Below are 6,593 nucleotides of genomic sequence, written 5' to 3' on the forward strand. Positions count from 1 at the left end.
TTTTTTTTTTTTTTTTTTTGAGACAGAGTCTTGCTCTGTGGCCAGGCGGGAGTGCAGTGGCGCCATCTCGGCTCACTGCAACATCCACCTCTCGGGTTCAAGCAATTCTCTCCTGCCTCAGCCTCCTGAGTGGTTGAGACTAGAGGTGCACGCCACCACGCCCAGCTAGTGTTGTTGTTGTCGTTTTGAGATGGAGTTTCACTCCTGTTGCCCAGGCTGGAGTGCAATGGCTCAGTCTCGGCTCACCACAACCTCCACCTCCCAGGTTCAAGTGATTCTCCTGACTCAGCCTCCTGAGTAGCTGAGATTACAGGCATCCACCATCACGCCCAGGTAATTTTGTATTTTTAGTAGAGACGGGATTTCGCCATGTTGGTCAGGCTGGTCTCAAACTCCTGGTCTCAGGTGATCCACCCTCCTTGGCCTCCCAAAGTGCTGGGATTACAGGCGTGAGCCACCATGCCTGGCCCACAGTTTTGTAATAAGAAAGAAGCAATTCAGGCCGGGCTCGGTGGCTCATGCCTGTTATCCCAGTACTTTGGGAGGTCCAGGCAGGAGGATTGCTTCAGCCCGGGAGTTCCAGACCAGCCTAGGCAACATAGTGAGACTGTGTCTCTACAAAAAATACAAAAAATAGCCAGGTGCGGTGACAGTTGCCTGTAATCCCAGCTACTCGGGAGGCTGAGGCAGGAGAATTGCTTGAACCTGGTAGGCGGAGGTTGCAGTGAGCCGAGATCGCGCCACTGCTCTCCAGCCTGGACGACAGAGTGAGACTCCGTCTCAAAAAAAAAACAAAAAAAAAACCAACAACAAAAAACAAACAAACAAACAAACAAAAGCAGCAATTTAAATTTACTAAACTAAAGCAGCTTTGCCCCCTAGTGGCTTGTTCATTAAACTGCGTTTAGTCTGAGAAAACAATGTCATCCAGAGATTGCAGAGCAGATACCACCGCAGGCTTTTGTCCCAAGGCCGAACTTTCTGGAAGATGTACTTGTCCTTTGGCAGGATAAGTGGTTATATCCTAGAGGAGCAGCCTCAAGCTGTCCCTGCCTTAGGATGCCTGGATAGTTAGGTTTGACAAAGGGGAGAAAGATGAGATTGGAATGGGGAGAACTCACTGTCACAGGAGCACCCTCCCGTGACTCAGGGTTTAATGGCCTGGCAAGGACACGTGATGCCAGTACTAATATGCTGCTAGGATTGCTCCTTGAAGCTAGGGAATGGGGGAGTGGGGAGGACAGTGTTCTATAATAAATGAACTGGGCATACCAGAACTGATACTGGAGAAGGTATCATAAAGCTCAAAATGCAAGGTATGAGCATATGTGAGAATGGAGTTTGATATGGTTTGGATCTGTGTCCCCGCCCAAATCTCATGATGAATTATAATCCCCAATGTTGGAGGTGGGCCGGGTGGGAGGTGATTGGATCATGGTGGTGGATTTCTCATGAATGGTTTAGCACCATCCCCCTTGATGCTGTTCCCGTGATAGTGAGTGAGTTCTTGCAAGATCTGGTTGTTTAAAAGCGTGTGGCACCCGCCACCCTGCTCTCTCTCTTGCTCCTGCCCTGAGCATGTGATGTGCCTGCTCCCTCTTTGCCTTCCACCATGATTGTAACCTGCCTGAAGCCTCCCCAGAGGCCAAGTAGATGTTGCCATGCTTCCTGTACAGCCTGCAGAACCATGAGCCAATTAAACCTCTTTTCTTTGTAAATTACCCAGTCTCAGGTATCTCTTTATAGCAATGCGAGAATGGCCTAATACAAAGTTACAACGTGGGACCAGATCCCTTAGACCACTGATCCAAACCATATCAAACTACCTCCTGACCATGTTCCCTGGGAAGGCTGAGAAGACATTCCTTCACCAGGAGTGCACTGGTAAGCAGACACGACAGCTTTTTTGAGATCAATAGTGGTTGTCTTCTGCAGACCAGAGAGACAGTAAGAGATGCTGTGGTGCAACTGGGCCTCCCAGTATCAGTGCAGATTATAAGATTCCAGAATACAGAAGCCAAATGATGATATTTAACTGACCTAGGCAAGATTGAAGTAATCACCATAATGGGCCGCTATGGAATGGGCTGAGTTGTTTCCTCCCAAAATTCCTATGTTGAAGTCCTAACCCCCAGGACCTCCGGATATGACTGTATTGGGGATAGGGCCTTTAAAGAGGTAATCAAGTTAAGATTGCTAAGAGACAATCTTAGCATTGCTTTGATAGCACCTGTGAAATTGGACTGGATTAAAGAATGGTGTTGCTACTAGTTTTTAAATCTTCATGAATGAATGCTGAGTGTTGCTATTCATTATGTGAATGTTCTTAAGAAAGGAATTTTAGCATTAACGGAATTCCTGTAGGTACTTTAGTAAGTCATAACCCACGCAGATACTTAGCAAGAAGCTTAGGGCAGAGATTTATTTGCCTTTTGCTAGGGCTACAGTAAACATCTGTGTAAGTTTTTTTTTTTTTTTTAAGACAGAGCGTTACTCTGTCGCCCAGGTTGGAGTGCAGTGGTGCCACCTTGGCTCACTGCAACCTCCGCCTCCCGGGTTCAAGTGATTCTTCTGCCTCAGCCTCCTGAGTAGCTAGGACTACAGGCGTGCACCACCACTCCTGGCTAATTTTTGTATTTTTAGTAGAGACGGGGTTTCACCATATTGGCCAGGCTGGTCTCAAACTCTTGACCTTGTGATCCGCCCGCCTCGGCCTCCCAAAGTGCTGGGATTACAGGCATGAGCTAAGGCACCTGGCCAAGATTATTGTTTTCTATTGTAGAAGAAGAGGTTTCTGTTCTGCATATATGGGCTGATGGACCTTGAATACATCACCTAAGCACTCTGAATCTCTAAAAGTGTTGGTATGAGGAGTCTGTGAGTTAATCCAGGTAAAATGTGGTGACTGGCAGAGTAAATGTGTAATAAATGGAAGCTATTAAGGTATTTTTGTAAGATTATTGCTATTATTAATGGTGGCTGGAGAGCAATTTCATATCCTTAAAACCGCTAGCTCAGGAAACTGGTGTTCTGAAATAAGGAAATAGAAGATAAATTCTAGCCACAAATATTTGTTGAGATTCTAACTCATGCTAAGCTTTGAGGGAACAAAGAGAGAAAATGTGACCCATGCTCTCCAGGGACTCACAAATCTAGTTGTGGGGAGAATGGATGTATAGACAAAGAAAGAGAAAACTTAACCCTAATTTATGCTACAGGTAATAAATAAATTTACTCTGTGCATGAATGTCCAGGAGAGTTCTCACAGAGAAAGATGACCTCGGCTTTGAAATATGGGTAGGATTTGGATCGGCAGGGAACAGTGGGAAGAGCTTCTCAGCAGAGATCCAGTGGCTGGAATATAATTGGGTGAAGTGGTCTGACTGAAACAAAGGGTTTGTTTCAGGAGACAGTAGGGGATAAGTATGGAGAGGCAGGTTTGAGAAGAATGGGAATCCCAGATAAAGAGTTGTGGACTATACCCTATAGGTATAGGTCCTTAAGGTAAAGGTGTGTGTGTGTGTGTGTGTGTGTGTGTGTGTGTGTGTGTGTGTGTGTGTGTGTGGTGTGGTGTGATGGGATCCTCTTCAAAGGAAAGCTATGTACATAATAGGGAAGGGGATCAAGGGTGCTAATTAATCACCTTCCCTAAGGAATCTGAGCCAATAAAGAAATATATACAGGAGGGCCGGACATGGAGGCTCATGCCTGTAATCCCAGAACTTTGGGAGGCAGAGGTGGCCAGATCACAAGGTCAGGAGTTCGAAACCAGGCTGACCAACATAGTGAAACCCTGTCTTTACTAAAATACAAAAAATAGCCAGGCCTGGTGGCACACACCTGTAGTCCCAGCTATTCAGAAGGCTGAGGCAGGAGAATTGCTTGAATCCAGGAGGCGGAGGTTGCAGTGAGCTGAGATCGCACCACTGCACTCAAGCCTGGGCGACAAGTGAGAGACTCCGAAAAAAGAAAAGAGAGAGAGAGAGAGAGAAAGAAGGAAAGGAAGGAAAGGAAGGAAAGGAAGGAAAGGAAGGAAAGGAAAGAAAGGAAAGAAAGGAAGGAGGAGGCAGCTCCTGGAGGCAGCTAGCACGAGGCTGGGGGGCGCAGAGCTGCGTGTCATGCCCTGCGCTGCCCAGACTAGTGAACAATATAGCCAGGATGGCTAAAGGTGACCCCAAGAAACCAAATGGCAAGATGTCTGCTTATGCCTTCTTTGTGCAGACGTGCAGAGAAGAACGTAAGAAGAAATACCCAGAGGTCCCTGTCAGTTTTGCAGAATTTTCCAAGAAGTGCTCCAGGAGGTGGAAGACAATGTCCAGGAAAGACAAGTCTAAATTTGATGAATTGGCAAAGGCGGATAAAGTACGCTATGATCAGGAAATGAAGGATTATGGACCAGCTAAGGGGGGCAAGAAGAAGAAGGATTCTAATACCTTCAAAAGGCCACCATCTGGATTCTTCCTGTTCTGTTCAGAATTCCACCCCAAGATAAAACCCACAAACCCTGGCATCTGTATTGGAGACATGGCGAAAAAGCTGGGTGAGATGTAGAATAACTTAAATGACAGTGAAAAGCAGCCTTACATCAGTAACGCAGCAAAACTGAAGGAAGAGTATAAGGATGTTGCTGAGTATAAGTCGAAAGGAAAGTTTGATGGCGCAGAGTCCTGCTGAAGTTGCCCAGATAAAGGTGGAAGAGGAAGATGAAGAAGACGAGGAGGAAGAAGAGGAGGAGGAGGACGAGGAGGATGAATTTTAAAACTGTTTATCTGTCTCCTTGTGAATACCTTAGAGTAGGGGAGCACCATAATTTTTTGGTTTTGTTTTTGTTTTATTTTTGAGATGGAGTCTCGCTCTTTCACCCAAGCTGGAGTGCAATGGCACAATCTCGGCTCACTGCAACCTCTGCCTCCCAGGTTCAAGCAATTCTCCTGCCTCAGCCTCCCGAGTAGCTGGGGATTACGAGCATGAGCCACCATGCCTGGCTAATTTTTGTATTTTTAGTAGAGATGGGGTTTCACCACATTGGCCAGGCTGGTCTTGAACTCCTGACTTCCGGTGATCTGCCTGCCTCGGCCTCCCAAAGTGGAAGGATTACAGGCGCTGGCTGGAGCGCAGTAATTGACACATCTCTTATTTGAGAAGTGTCTGTTGCCCTCATTAGGCTTAACTGCAAAATTTGATCACGATCATATTGTAGTCTCTCAAAGTGCTCTAGAGATTGTCAGTGGTTTATGTGATGTGGCCATGGGTGTCCAGAGCACCCTGAAACTGTATCAACATTGTACATATTTCCAAACATTTTTAAAATGAAAAGGTACTCTGCTGTTCTCCTCACCCTGTGCACTTTGCTGTTGGTGTGGGAAGGCACTTAATAATGTTTTTGGCTTTTTTTTTTTTCGTAAGATGGTGTTAACCATATGGTTATTGGTTAGAAATCCTGAGTTGTCAACTGTATATATCTATAGTTTGTAAAAAGAACAAAACATCCGAGAAAAACTCTTGATGCTCCTTGCTTGGTGTTGAGGCTGTGGGGAAGATGCCTTTTGGAGGGGCCGTAGCGCAGGGCATGCAGTGTAAGGCTGGACCTGTTGACTCTGCAGGGGGCATCCATTTAGCTTCCGGTTGTCTTGTTTCTGTATATATTGACGTAGCATTCTGCTGCCATCTTAGCTGTGAACAAAGTGGGGTCAGCTGGCATGAGAAGTTTTTGGGTTTTTTTGTGTGTGTGGTAGTTTTTAAACTGTTTGTTTTAAAACAAACTATAGAACTCTTCGTTGTCAGCAAAGCAAAGAGCCACTGCATCAATGAAAGTTCAAGAACCTTCTGTACTCAAACACGATTTGCAACATTCTGTTATCCTTTTGTATGTTTAGAATGCTGAAATGCTTTTGAAGTTAAATAAACAGTATCACTTTTTTTAAAAAAAATGAAATATATACAGAATGAGATAGGAGTTAAAGTATGAGCTTTGCTAATATTAATGCTGTATTGGAGAACATAGAAGAGCCCCAAGGCCAAAATGGACTTCCTACTTCTTCCTCCTAATTTAGACAGAATTAGCCATCCAGCCACAGGCAGGAGAAGCCATGACCTGGCCACAGAAGCAGGAAACAAAATATTTACCATTTGTACAGACAAATGGAGCAAGAGGTCAGATCATTTATTTGCAGTGACCTTGAACATATTAACCTGGCCCAGAATTGGGACCAATGAAAAGCAGACCATCATAAGTATTAGTTACTCCTCCTCCTGTGGGGAGAAGCAAATAAATGTTGGAGAGGGAGTAGAAATGTGCCTCCTAGGCTGGGCATGGTAGTTCACGCCTGTAATCCTAGCACTTTGAGAGGCCAAGGCAGGTGAATTACCTAAAGTCGGGAGTTCGAGACCAGCCTGGCCAACATGGTGAAACTCCGTCTCTACTAAAAATGCAAAAATTAGCCGGATGTGGTGGTGGATGCCTGTAATCCCAGCTACTAGGGAGGCTGAGGGAGAAGAATCACTTGAGCCCAGGAGACAGAGGTTGCAGCGAGCTGAGATCGCACCACTGGACTCCAGCCTGGGTGACAGAGCAAGACTCTGTCTCAAAAAAA

At 45.6% G+C, this 6,593-nt stretch overlaps 1 pseudogene; it reads left to right on the plus strand.

Moving 5' to 3' along the window:
- Window positions 1–4,158: 4,158 nt before the first annotated feature.
- Window positions 4,159–4,759, plus strand: LOC116464566 (high mobility group protein B3-like; annotated as a pseudogene).
- Window positions 4,760–6,593: the final 1,834 nt, after the last annotated feature.

The sequence above is a fragment of the Hylobates moloch genome, unplaced genomic scaffold (assembly GCF_009828535.3).
Source record: "Hylobates moloch isolate HMO894 unplaced genomic scaffold, HMol_V3 SCAFFOLD_3157, whole genome shotgun sequence".
Taxonomy (NCBI): Eukaryota; Metazoa; Chordata; class Mammalia; order Primates; family Hylobatidae; genus Hylobates; species Hylobates moloch.